The sequence below is a fragment of the Petaurus breviceps genome, unplaced genomic scaffold (genome assembly GCF_028583685.1).
Source record: "Petaurus breviceps papuanus isolate PSGF00001 unplaced genomic scaffold, PetGlider_PUasm1.0 582, whole genome shotgun sequence".
In the NCBI taxonomy this organism is placed as follows: domain Eukaryota; kingdom Metazoa; phylum Chordata; class Mammalia; order Diprotodontia; family Petauridae; genus Petaurus; species Petaurus breviceps.
Window position 1 is genome coordinate 10,233,851 of NW_027186390.1, and position 14,041 is coordinate 10,247,891.

Here is a 14,041-nt window from a genome sequence, read left to right on the forward strand (position 1 = left end):
TCAGCCATAACTGAACAACAATACTATTTTATAGTATTGTGGGTAGACCCAGGACTGAAAAAGATTGCACTCCATAGAAGGGATAGAATTTCTGTGGAACACACAGAGTTATCATAAGAGCCATGGCTAGATGGGCACAATTACAAAGCAGGTGATATTTATTCTTGGTACCTTTCAGGCCCCCACTAGACATCATCAGAAAACTCATTAACAAAGATTTTAGACTTGAAGTTTTCCTGTAGAGTTGTGACAGAGTCACAGAATCTCTGACTTGGAAGGGATCCCAGAGACCAATCAATCCAATCCATTTTTGGCCAAGCATCTGTTGTACAATATCCTCAGTAAATGGCCCTACAGCATTGGTTCATCCATACTTCTTAGAGGGAGGGAATCAACTTATCCTGAGGCAGATTATTTCATTTTTACCCAGTTCTAATTTTTAGAAAGCATTTTCCTTACTTTAAACCTCAATTCACCTCTCTGCAACTCATCGCTAGTCTACCCTTCAGGTGCTGAGGAGAATAAATGAAATCTGTCTTCAACACTATAGTCATCAAGTACTTGGAGACAGCTATCAATCATCCCTCTCCAGGTGAGTCTCCAGTTCTCACTTTTTATTTATTTCTTAATAAAAATGTTTTATCGACATGTTCTTTTTACAAACTACTCCATGGCATGATTCTTAAAAAAAATTTTTTTCAAAATGAATTTAACAAACACTAAATAAAAAAAGCATTTCTATATAAAAATCTATAAAGGAAAAATAGAATGGAAATAATGCCTGAAACTGAATTGCTATTATACTCAATTTGCTTTTTCTTTTAAGTATATAATAAACATGTTACCTTCAAAGCTATCCTGATTGTCTGCATTTACTTCTGGTCTTCCTTCAGTTCTCTTCTGACCATTTAACATATGTTCTCATTTTCTTTCTCTCCCCCCAACCCTATCACTAGCCCACTAGCCTTTGCTCCCAACTCTCTTCCCCAATTGAATAAAAAAGAAACCAGGAGGTCATTTTCCTCCATTATGGCCAGTTCTTTAATGTCTTTGAGAAAGAGATCTAATAGTGGTATTGATGAATATCAGTATGTGCAGTTGAATGACTTTTGGGGCATATTTCCAGATTGCTTCCAGAATGGCTGTACCAATTCACAACTCCACCAAAAGGGCATTGGTGTGCCTATTTTCTTATAACCTGTCCACAACAGCAATTTTTTCTTTATCATCTTTATTAATCTAATCATTATGAGGTAGAAGTTAAGAATTGTTTCTATTTACATTTTCTAATTGTTAGTGATTTGGAGCACTTTTCAGATAACTTTTGATAGTGATTTTAAAAAAAAATGTATATTCATATCTTTTGACTATCTATTGATCTCTGCCTTATTTGGTTATTAAAAAGCCATTAGGTGATTTTCCAGACTAGCATAGGGTTGGGGACATGGATTAACAAGATTATCTTTTTATGGTTTCATAGACCCTGGAGATCATATAGTCCAATTATTTTATTTTACAAATATGGAAACTGAGGAGGGGGTAGAACTTGAACTGGACCTTGACAAGTTCAAACATAGGAGCCAGCTATGCAAAGGTTAGGCTAGAAAGGATAGTGTGTGATGTGCAAGAATCTCAAAAGATAGGGTGAAGTGATTTGTGAAATGTTTTTAATACTAATTGAAAGAGTTTGCATTTTTATCCTGGAAGTAATGGGAAGCTTCTTCTGCAAGGAAGTAGTTAGCTAGACCTTTACTCGTTAATTGGGAATATCAGTCTGGCAGCTGTGGAGGATGCATTGGAGCAGAGAGACTGGAGACAGAGAGTCTAATAAAGAGGCTATTGCAAAGGTTCAGATTTGAGGTGATATAAGCCTGAAGTAGGGTGGTAGCCAAGTCAGTGTAGAGAAGGAATAATCAAGGGGTATTTAATTTTTTTGCTTTTTTTGGAGGGCAATTGGGGTTAAATAACTTGCCCAAAGTTACATGGCTAGTTATTTTTTTGTGTTAAGTGCTTGAGGCCAGAACCGAACTCAGCCCCTCCAGACTCCGGGGCCGGCGCTTTACTCACTGCGCCACCTAGCTGCCCCAGTCAAGGGGTATTTTAGAGTGAGAATCTATAAGGCTTGGCAACTGATAGAATGGGGAAGGAAGATGAAGAAGAGGGAAGAATCAAGGAAAACTCCAAGGTTGTAAACTGGAAAGATGGTAATGCTCTTTACAAAATAGAGAAGTTAGGAAATAAGGTAGATATCAAGAGAAGATAATGAATTCTGGATTAGACATGTTTAATTTGAGATAGCTACGGGGCTCCTGAGGTTAGTTGACCAACAGGCAATGATAAGAGCCTGGTGTTAGGAGAGAGATGAGGACTGAATACCTTGATTTGGGAGTTATCTCCATAAAGATACCTTAATTCTGGGGGTGTAGCAAATCTTCATTATTTTAGTTTACATTGTATGATTGCAGTACTGCTCCTACCTGTATTGCCATCATTACCAAACTGACCAGTGGCAATAAAGGAAAAGACTTCAAGGCAAAATGTCTAACAGCAGAGATAATTCTTTTATAGACTTGGAGCTTTCCTGTTAAAGCTTCAAGGCACATAATGAAGCAAGCAAGTTTCAAAAAGTAATCGACTTTCGTGTCAAAACATCTTGGTGGAAGAGATTAGGATGAAAGAATAAGGGAATATCCAGGCAGACTATCTCAATTATCAACAACCAATAGTCTGCTTCCTGGGACTATTTCTCCCATTATCACTAGTTTTGTTAGTTTTCCCCTGAGGTCATTCAGGACTTGTGGCAAGCCAGTTCAATTCAATATGTTCACCATTTCATCTACTTCTCAAGTTAGTATATAGTTACAACAGATGGCTTAATTTGATTAATGGTAACAGTTCTCAGTAGCTTAGGACTTCATTACTTATCAATTCTGGAAATGACTTTACTGTTTAAGACCAAAAGAAATATTCCCTTAGTACATTGATCTAGGTGGTAAGAGAAATACCAAGAAAAATACAGGACTTAGAATTTGTGCCTAAGGAGATGACTCTGATAAGGGAAAAATCTCATACACACGATATAGTTGTTGAACAAGAAAACTAGCCTTATGTCCTAACATAGTAAAGAGCTGAATTGTATCATTTGGATAGCCAGAATAGGTTAGTTCCAAATTAGCTAAATGTGAAGGACAAATTTGGATGGAAAAGTAGTGATAGAGGAAGTTGGACACTTAGCTGAACTCTAAAGGATGGGAAGCATAACTAGAGGAAGGGGAAGAGCAAGAGCTTAGACAGTAGGTGGGGGGAGCCTAGCAACATGTGTAGGGGACATTCAGGAGACTACTTGTACTAGATTGTTGGGGACTAGTGAACTGCTGAATCAGAAATCTTTCTGGATGTGCCAGAAGGGGAGAAGGCAAGGAGGGGATAGGAGATGTTGGCATGAGAAGGCACGTTCAGAATCAAGCTTTCTTTTAGTTAGAAACTAAAACAAAACATCTGTGGGATGAAATCAATGTGCTCATTTGGTTCTTAGTTTTCTGGCTATCTTAGGAGCCTCAGCTTTTAGGAAAGTTTAGCATTTTAAATCCAATTCAGCTTTACCAACTGCTCTCCTGTAAGCTACAACCCATACACTATTCAGTAGTCCTGGATCAAAGTAGTGGCCTCTGGGCACTCTTTAACTCAATTATAAAATTAAAGTACTCTAACTCCTGCTAAAACAGCTAATGAGAATCCCTATGTCCAGAATAGATGAACTATCCCTAACTTTGCTCACAGACTATTGGAACTAGAAAGGGCTTCAAGCAGTCATCTAGACCGATCTTGCCTGAGGAAGGATTCCTTCTATGATGTGTGCAAGTGGTCAATCAGCCTTTGCTTGAAGACTTTGAGTATTGCCAGCTCATTAAACCTTGGAATAGCTCTAATTATTAGAAAGTTTTGCTTTATGTTGAGCCTAAATATGCCTTTTTACAATTTCTACGTATTGTTTCCAATTCTGCCCTCTAGAACCAAGGAAAACAAGTCTATTCCCTCTTCTACCTGATGGACTTTGAAGAGAGCTATGATGTCTCCTGTAAGTTGTTTTTTTCTCTGGGTGAAATGAACTCAGTTCCTTAACTTGTTTTATTTATTTATTTATTTTTGGGGGGGGAAGGAGGAAAGGCAGCGCAATTGGGGTTAAGTGACTTGCCCAAGGTCACACAGCTAGTTAAGTGTCAAGTGTATGAGGCCAGATTTGAACTCAGATCCTCTTGACTCCAGGACCAGGGCTCTATTCACTGCACCACCTAGCTGCCCCCCTTTAACTTGTTTTTAACCATCCTACTGGCCCTCTCATCTAGCCAATCAAATTTATACCAAGGGAGAAGGCTAGTTACATAATTAAAAATGATAATAATAAATTATGGCATATGAATGTGACAGAATACTTTTATGCTGTAAGAATGAAGAAATAGATAATTTCAAAGAGATAAGGAAAGACTTATATGAATGGTACAAAGTGTATTAAGCAGAACTAGATGAACAGTTTATACTATAATACCAATATTATAAAAGCAAACAATTTTGAAAACTTTTTATAAACTAATGAGTGTGTCTGTCATTTCAGGTTCTAGGGATGACCCTGTGGGTCTGTGCTCCTAACTCTGTAGCTCATAAGCTCCTATTTACGGGATGTCAGAAGACATTACCCATGCCATCTATATGCTTTCCATTAACATTAGCCAGTAGACACAATTAGCTAAAGGCAAAATCATTTCCTGAGGCGATGTAGTAAAAACAGAAATTAGAAAATATTCCTCTCATAAACTCTCTCGCAAATAAAGACAGCATCCAGGGGAAAAGTGGGCTCAAAGTCTGAGCACGATGGTAGTGAGACACATGTGTAATATGTGGCTGTGGCAAAGACAATTCATGACTCTCGATACCACAGGACTCGGAAGCCCTTTCTTTCCTCATGAATTCACTCTTGGTGTAGCACCTCTCCTGGGCAGATTGCTCAGTTGAGTTCCCAGGGTCTGTTCTTTGCCGCAACTAGAATCTCAGTTGCTAGTCTTGGCTCTCGAGTCCACTGATACCTTTCTTCTCTGCTGTCAGGGGTACTTTTCCTTGCAGCTACTCCCTCAAGTGACAACTGTTCTTTATCTATGTTATCTGAAGTGTTTCTTTACTTTTTCAATTGTGCCTCAAATGCTCTCAAACCAAAGAACTCTCGAACTGCTGGATGGGGTGTCTCTTTCTGGGAATGCTATTATTACATGCCCCGGCTTATCATAGTGAGGAGAAAGAAATCTCCTCCCCCAGTAGCAAGGATCTTCTTCATAACAGGCTCCTAAGGCTGTATTGTCTCCCATTCTTCAGGGATTAGATAATTTAAAGCCCCCAGGAATGTGCTTAATTCATTTACTCAGTTGATAATGTTGTTGCCTTCTGACTTAATCAGAGAGATGTTCATACTTTGTAAAGCAGTTATAGGAAAACTCCTTAATATTGACTTTATACACTTTCCTACCTTGATACTTTCTGGGGTTATAGAAAAATGTCTTAATATTGCTTGCTTTTTTTCTTTTCTTTTTTTTTTTTTTTTGAGCAGTGCCAGCCTTGGGCATAGTTTCAAAACTAAGAGTTTTGGTTTCAGACCTTGTAGAAAGAAAAGGTGACTTTACTAAGAAGTATTGCTCTTAAAGAAATAAAACACTTACCCATGTAGCCCTGTAGCCATGAGGGTTAGGTAATTGTGGAGAGTGGGAGGGCGGAAAAGAAAAAATTAAGACTTTCCTTTCCAACTTTCATTTAGAGTTAGTCAGATAATGCTGGTCTAATGGGAAGAGAAATTCTTATTTAGTAGGCCCAAAGTACATTTGCCTTCTGAAAAAAATCAACAACAAAATGGTACTAGGAGTCTGGAGGGGTCTGGATAAGACTGTGGGAGAGCTAAGGATCCACTAGAATAAGAAGTTTTACACAAATGACAACCTCAACTTTAGCTCCTCCCAAGAGGATTTATTGTGGTGCTTTATGTATTTTCTAGGAATGTTCATGATCTCCTATAAGACCTTCAGATATTTTGCATTTTTTACTGTGTGAAATAAAGGCTGTCCTGTTGCATATATATTTGTTATTTTGAGTGCTTGTATAGGATCTGGGAATATATATATATTTTAATCTACATTTGTGGAAACCTAGATTGGAGCAAATTTAGAAATTTCTTAAAGTAAATTGCTGTTAAGGGCAAAGAGTCAAAGAAAAAATTACCCTTTAGGTCAGTCACTGAGATTAGATCCGGCCCCTATGAGCCCAAAATCTTAGGGAGATGGTAGTGTTTGGAGATGTGTTAATGAATTACATTTGTTACAGAAGAGGGTTTAGTGGGAGCAGGGGAAATGATTGTTGTGAAAAACAAAATAAACACAGTCTCTCTCTGTCTCTGTATAGTTCAATTTTATTAGAGATTTTTATTTTGTATGTGTATATATATGTTTATATATTACTATGTATGTGTGTAAACATTAAGAAATTATCAAGCTATCATTTGTAACCAAAACAAGTACTTTGTGCAGTAGTAACTCTTCCTTATGTTTCTGTTATGGAAATATGACCAGATGGTTTATAATATGCTTATTAGATACTTTCTAGTTCTATCAACCTGTGCCTTGTGATACTTTGTACTTATCCTGTCATCTGGCTTGTATTAGGATGAGAGAAACAGAATTGCAAAACAGAGACACTGCAGCTTCATGAATCTGAAGGTACCTCTGGATTTTCTGGGGTTGAATTCATTATAGAATGCAGTATACATTTTAGTTCATTTGTTTTTGGAAAAAGTCAACTTTGCATTTGAAATCAAATCCTGTAAGAAGTCTACTGAAACAATTCAACGCACTTCTGTACTAGCTCTTTAACAAATTAGATTTCAGTGAATGAATAATAGATAAAACTTCTCATGAGATACAAAGAAGCTTAAAAATTAAGTGTGGACTTTCAGTCAAAATAAAGATGCTTGAGTAGAGTTAAATTCCTTCATCTCCACTGGTAACTCAAAATCTTGAACAGTCAAGTTTGAATTTATTGATATAGGCAAATCAAGTGTACAACACACATTTCATCTTCATCATGAAAGTAATCAAAGAAATGAGGTGTCACTCATCTTGGCTAAGACCTGCAGCAATTAAAATTATTTCCTTAAAATTACACTTTATTGTGCAACGTGTATCATTTCCTAACAAATATTATTCTCTACTTTAGATCTCATGAATAGTAAAGAGAAAATCTCTTTTTCAATTTGCTTAAGATCTAAAGAACCGAGGTGTAAAAATGAAGCATAATAAATATCATACCATTAATCTTATTGTTTGTCCTGATAAAAGGATAATATGGTTCTGAGATAAGAAATCTTCTTCTAAATCCCAACTCCAAAAAAAGGGGATGGAGGGAAGAATGAGCATTTGTATGTTGTTCAGTCTTTCAGTAATGTATGAGTCTTTGTGACCCCATGGGCTATAGCACACCAGTACTTTCCGTGGAATTTTGTTGGCAAAGATACTGAAGTAGTTTGCCATTTGCTTCTCCAGCGAAACATTTATATGGTGCTGTCTATGAACCAGGCACTGTGCTAAGTGCTTTATAAACATCTCATCTGATTTTCACAACAACCCAGAGAGATAGGTGCTATTATTTTTTTTACAATTGAAGAAACTAAGGCAAACAAGTTAAATGACTTGCCTAGATCACATAATGTAATGCCAAGCAAAGGCAACTTCCCAAGGTTCAAAATACCAGCATAGGTGCTCTCCATTTTATTCAGTGACAAATTAAGAACAGAGAGAATCAACATATAGCATAATTCAAAATACAGCATTAACCAAGTGTGATCTAATCAAGTACTACTCCACCCCTAGACTTTACATTCATTTAATCAATCACAAAGTCCCTCTTCTAAATACTACTCCACCCCTAGGCTGTACATTCATTAAGTCCATCACAAAGCCCCTTTTCTCAAATGGAGATTAGTTTCCAATTATAAGTAAAGTACATTCATTTGTTTAATCACAGAGCACAAAAAGATAAAAAGTTCCCCACCCTTGGATCACAATTGAATCTACCCCAGAGTTACAACAAGCTTAAGCACAGCATTTAATACCCAAATGGAGGTCTTTTCTTCATCTTGACAAGAGGCAAGTTCTCAGCAATCTTTGTTCCTGGGGAGACAAAGCTTAGCAAGGCCACAAGATACATTGCCAGAGTCTTCATTAATTCATTCTCTGTCTGCAGAACAGTCCCAGGACCCCTGAAAACATTAGCAAAACCCCCTTCCAGGATTTCTGTAAACATACAACAAGAAAATCCTTCTTCAGGGCTTTTGAACCAACAGCAAGGTTCCAAGACCTCTGCAACAACAGCCCTGTCCTTAACCAGTGGACAGAATTCACTCTCTGTCTGCAGAACAGTCTCAGGAGCTCTGAACCAACAGTAATGTTCCAAGACCTTTGCAACAACAGGACTGTCTTTCACCAGTGGACAGATCTGGCAAAACAACATCAAAACAGACAGACAAAGTGCCAGCATAACAGCCATGACTCCTCAGTCCTTGGTAGCTCTGGGTGGCAGCTCTCAAAAGTCCTGGGCAATTCAAAGTGGCCCTCAGTAATCCTCTCAGTCTCTCTCTGCCTCCAAGGTGCTGCTTCCAAAAAATTCTTCTGCCTCTCTCTTTTTTTGTGTCTCTCTAAATTTAAGTCAGCAGCTCCTCCCAGTTCAGCCCTCTCTTTTCACATCAACAAGTCTATCCCACAAGTGGGATTCACAAGCTCTGGGTTTTAACACAACCAATTTGAAAACCAAGACAATACAGGGGGATCTTTATATTCCATTACTATTACAGATGTCTTTGTTCCTACTCATGTATTACTGAATGAAATTAGAGAAAGTCACTAAAATGGGTTGCCTGAGTTCTGAGTCCACTACGAATTTATATAACAATAACCCCAACTGGGCACTTACTGTAGCAAGGTAATCCTTTTATGCCTCTCTTAATTAATTATGCCTCTTCCAAAACTTTTCATTCCTCTTCTGCCTCAAGCCTCCCATGGTTCCCCCTCCCCTTATCCTCTGAGAACCTTGCCTCAAAAACTGAGACCATGTTCCCTGAGTTTATTCTCCCTTCCTCTTCATCTCCCATCATCCAGATGCCTTTTACCACTATCTCTTCCTTCACCCCTATCTCACATGAAGAGGTGGCATTTCTCTTCAACCACCTCATATTATCTTAGTTATATAGTATATCAAAAACCTATGATGGTTCTGAACACAGAATATTCCTGATTTTCCAGAAATCTCCTGTTTAAGAAATTTCAGGAACAAGCCTTTTGAAGATTTTTGCCTATTCTAAAGGGTTCTAGACAGGATGATTCCACAAAATTAACATTAACTATACATTTCTGGTTAAAGTAGATATTTGCTAAATTATCAACTTTAATTATACTGTGGATATGTAAAGAATGCTGGCAACTTTCTGGGCTCTCTGCTGACACTGCTGGTTCCTATACATTCCATTCTCTTACTGATGAAAATTACTTAACCCATCTCTCCCCTCTCTTGTCTATCATTCACACTGCTACCCAAATTATCTTCCTAATGCTCAGGTCTTTCAACATCGTTACTGTACTCAAGAATATTAAATGGCTTCCTATTAGCTTTAGGATAAAATAATATTTCTTAGTTTAGCATCTAAGGTCGTCTATAACCTAGATCCAATCTACCTTCAGTTCGTATTACATTCTAACATTATTTTTGTCCAGACCTGAAGATTTTTAGACCCACTTAAGGTGAAATTAGGCAGAACGTTTTATGAAATGAACATTAAACAGGACTTTCTAGGTAAAGCAGACACTAGCCAAACAAGTTTTAAACATGATGTGAATATGTGGAAAATGTTCCCATTGTTGGTTACTTTCCAGTCTCTCCATTGAAACCATTTTGTTTTTCATATACATTCCAGCCCCCCCCCCCCCCCCCCCCCCCCGGCCATTTGTGTCTGTCCTTTGGGGAAAATGATTTTCTCTATCTGGACCCTCTCCAGTCTATCATTCACACTACTATCAAAGTTATTTTCCTAATGCACAGGCCTCACCATATCATTACTGTGCTCAAGAATCTTCAATAGCTCCCTATTTGTTTTTAGAAAAAAATTAAACCTCTGTAGCCTAGCATCTAAAGGTTGCCTACAACCTGAATTCAGCCTCCTTTCCCAGATTTAGTTTCTACTTCATTCCAAAAAATTTTTTTTTGTCCAGACCTGTTTTGTACATAATTCATAGTTAGGAAAATTCCCTTTATCCATCTCTCTCTCTCTCTCTCTCTCTCTCTCTCTTTGCTTTTTGGAGGACAATTGGGGTTAAGTGACTTGCCCAAAGTCACACAGCTAGTAATTGTGTCAAGAATCTGAGGCGGGATTTGAACTCAGGTCCTCCTGACTCCTGGGCTGGTGCTCTATTCACTGTAACCATGACTCTTAAAAAAAAACATGCCTATTAGTCTACCTGGCATGTCCCATACCTGCTCCTGCCCCCATTTGCCCAAAGCTCCTTGAGGACAAAGACTGTTATTTTTCATCCTTATTTCCTCAGCTCATAAACAGTTTCTTGCACATAGTAAAAGTTTATTTAATTGAACAGAACTATCAGAACTAGTGCAACACGTTAAATACAATGTTAAACATCTATTCAGGAAACATTGATTGTAGTGGCAGGATTCTGCTCTCTCTAGACAGTCTTCATCCTTTCATCAAGACAATCCTGCTGCTTTTAACAGTTTCACGGGGGCAAAAGGTTGGGAGGAGCTGATTTGTGCTTTCCCCTTCAGGGAGATTTAGAGGTGGTTGACACATGGCTCCTTCCACCAAATCACAGCTTGTGTCCTGCTTTCTCTCAACTTGATACAGAAACAACTGACTCATTTTCAGTAGAAGGCACAGTGAATTCTGACTTAACCATATTGACCGTGTCACTCTCAAGGGCTGTCCACATAGAACTAACACTTCAGACACTTGCCCCTCTTTTTCTGGGGACTTCCTGCTCCATTGGTACTGTGAAACTCAACATACAAGTACTTTAGAGGAATTGGAAGGGGGAAGCATGGTGAAGTAGCAAATGTCCTAAAAAGAACTGGAAGGAACAGAGTTTGACTGCAGACTGAAGCAAACTACCTGCTCTCTTTCTTTTTCTTGTTTGGTTTTGCTTCCTTTTTCCCATTGCTCATCCCATTGGTTACAATCCCTCTTTACAACCTGACTGATGTCTAATGTGAAAATATTTGCAGATCCTATATTTGATTGCATGCCACCATAGGGGGTAGTGAGGGGAGGAGGTGAGGGAGGGGGAGAAAATTTGAAACTCAAGGGATTGTGGAACTGTATCTTGAAAACTAAAAGTAAACAAACAAATTAATAAGAAAAAAAAAAGAAAGTGTCCTAGATTTGGAGTTAGAAGAGACAGAGGTTCAAATCTTGACCCTGTCATTTATGATCTAGGTGACCTTGGGAAAATCTCTATACTTCTTAGGGCCTCAGTTTCTTTTTCTTTCTTTTTAGTTATTTAAAATTTATTTATTTCGTTATTTAAAATTATTTTTTTCTTAAAAAATTTTTTTTTACCTCAGTTTCTTCATTGATACAATGAGGGTGTTAGACTAGGTAGCATATAAGGTACCTTCAAATTCTAGAACTATGATCTATCTCTGGCTACTGAACAGGGCAAACTGACTGGTCCGTTGTACTTGCATAGACGTGCCCAAATGCTCCAGATAGAGTGAAAGCAAAAGAATGAAGTCCTCAAATAATTGAAGTAATTGGCCGGGTAACTAGATTCCTAGGACCAGGTCTGGATGCCCACTTCTCAACTTCCACTCCGGCCCTCAGAGAGTTTTTCAGCTGACACACTTGGCACTGATACTGCCTGATCTGACTCCTTGCGACCTTACCCTCTGCCCCCTCTTGCCTTCTGTGAAGCAGACCTCCCAGAGACTCACAGGATGCAATGTCACCACTTCCACCAAGATTGGCAGGACCTTGAACAGTCATTATCATCTGCCTCCCCACAAAAATATCTTTCCAACTACTGACCCATAGTTACACAGTGATGCTCCCTCAACTACTCTGATTTCCCAGTTCCCCAATCTATTCAGAAATTCCTTCATTCCAACTCAACTATACACAAAGATGGTCATACTCTTGATCTTGCCATTATTCACAAGTGTTCCTCTTCCCTACACCCTGAAATTCCTTTATCAGATCATAATCCTTTTTTGTTTCATCTTTTTCCTATGTTTTATGATCCCTAACCTTGTTCTTTGCCCTCTATTCCCTCCACCCCTTAGTTTACTTCTGCCCTGGTTGTACCCCTTTCCCTTTTCTGTTTCAACCCCTTGAGGACCTGGTTCAATTTTACACTATCCTGTTTTGTAATCCCTTGCCTTCTTGTCCTATTGCCAATCACTCCTCACCAAATCCCAGGCCTAGATTATTACTACCTATAGACCTCCTTCACTCCTATTCATGTGCTGGGTCCTCTATAAATTTATGTCACATCATCCTAATTGGGTCTTTGCTGCCACAAAGCATAATGGTCCTCTTCAAGAACAAAGGACAACCAAAAACAACAACAAGGATAGCTACCTAGCTCATGGCTGCAATCATTCTGTACCTTTTCATTCCTCCTCAAGTCATCCTCTGAGTTCCCTCCCCTCATTCTGTAAGTTGAGGACCTTGATTCATGCTTCACCAAAAAACAAGTGATACTATTCACCAAGAGCTCCATCTTTTTCCCTTCTCTCATTATCTGATTCAGATATCTTCCTTTACTGTCTCCTCTTTCACTTTTGTTTTTGATAAAGAGTGAATTTTGCCAAAGCAAAATTCTCTACATTGAATCCTTGATCCCATTCCCTCTGGTTTTCTCCAACCAATTGTTCCCTCTGTCATCTCTACTCTCTTTTTTTAAGCCTGCACCTAACTATTGACTCCTTCCTTGATCCCTACAAATATGATCATGTCTCTTCATCCAAAAAAAGGAAAAAAAAACCAACTCTTGCTTGATCCAACTATCCCTACCTGCTACCTCCTCGTCTCTGATAAAATCTTTGAAAAAGCTATCTAAACAATTTGCCTTCATTTCCTCTCCTCTCACTGGTTGAACTGTCTACAATCTTATAATCTCATCATTCAACTGAAACTCTCCTCTCCAAAGTTGACAAATGATCCCATAATTGCCAAATATAGCGATCTTTTCTCAGTCCTCATCCTTCTTGACCTCTCTACAGCCTTTGGCACTGTTGATCACCATCTCTTCTTGAATATTCTCTCCTTTGCAGGTTTTTCATGATGCTGTTTTCCTCCCTCCTGGCTGACTATAGCAGAGGTGAGGAATCTGAAGGGTTTCAAGGCCACGTGGCCTTCTAGTTCCTTGGGCAAGGTCCTTTGATGGAGTCCACGTTTTACATAACAAATCCCTTTGTTAAGGGGATTTGTTCTGTGAAGTTTTGATTCAGTCAAAGGGCCATACTTGAGGACCTAGAGGGCCACATGTGACCCCAAGGCCACAGGTTCCCCACCCCTGAGTGACACCTTTCCAGTATCCTTTACTGGTTCTTATCCATGTCACGCCTTTAATCATGGATGTTCCCAAAGACTTTGTCTAGGCCCTCTATTCTTCTCCCCCTATAATATCTTGTTTGGTGATCTCATCAACTCCCATAGAGTTAATTATTATTTCTATGTAGATGATCCCCAGATCTGCATATCCAGCACGAATCTCTCCTGAGCTCTAGTTCCACATCATCAACAGGCTTTTGCTCAGGAGATCTCTCACCAATCTTCAATCTCTCCCCATCTATTGGCGGCTTCCCTGTGGCCCATAAGCATGTTTGTGTCTTCCCCCATTCTCAAAAAATCCTTATTTGATCCTTTCACCCCCACCAACTGTCATCCTCTCTATCTCTATTGTGGTTAAACTCCTTGAGAAGTTCATCTACAGTACAAGCATCCACT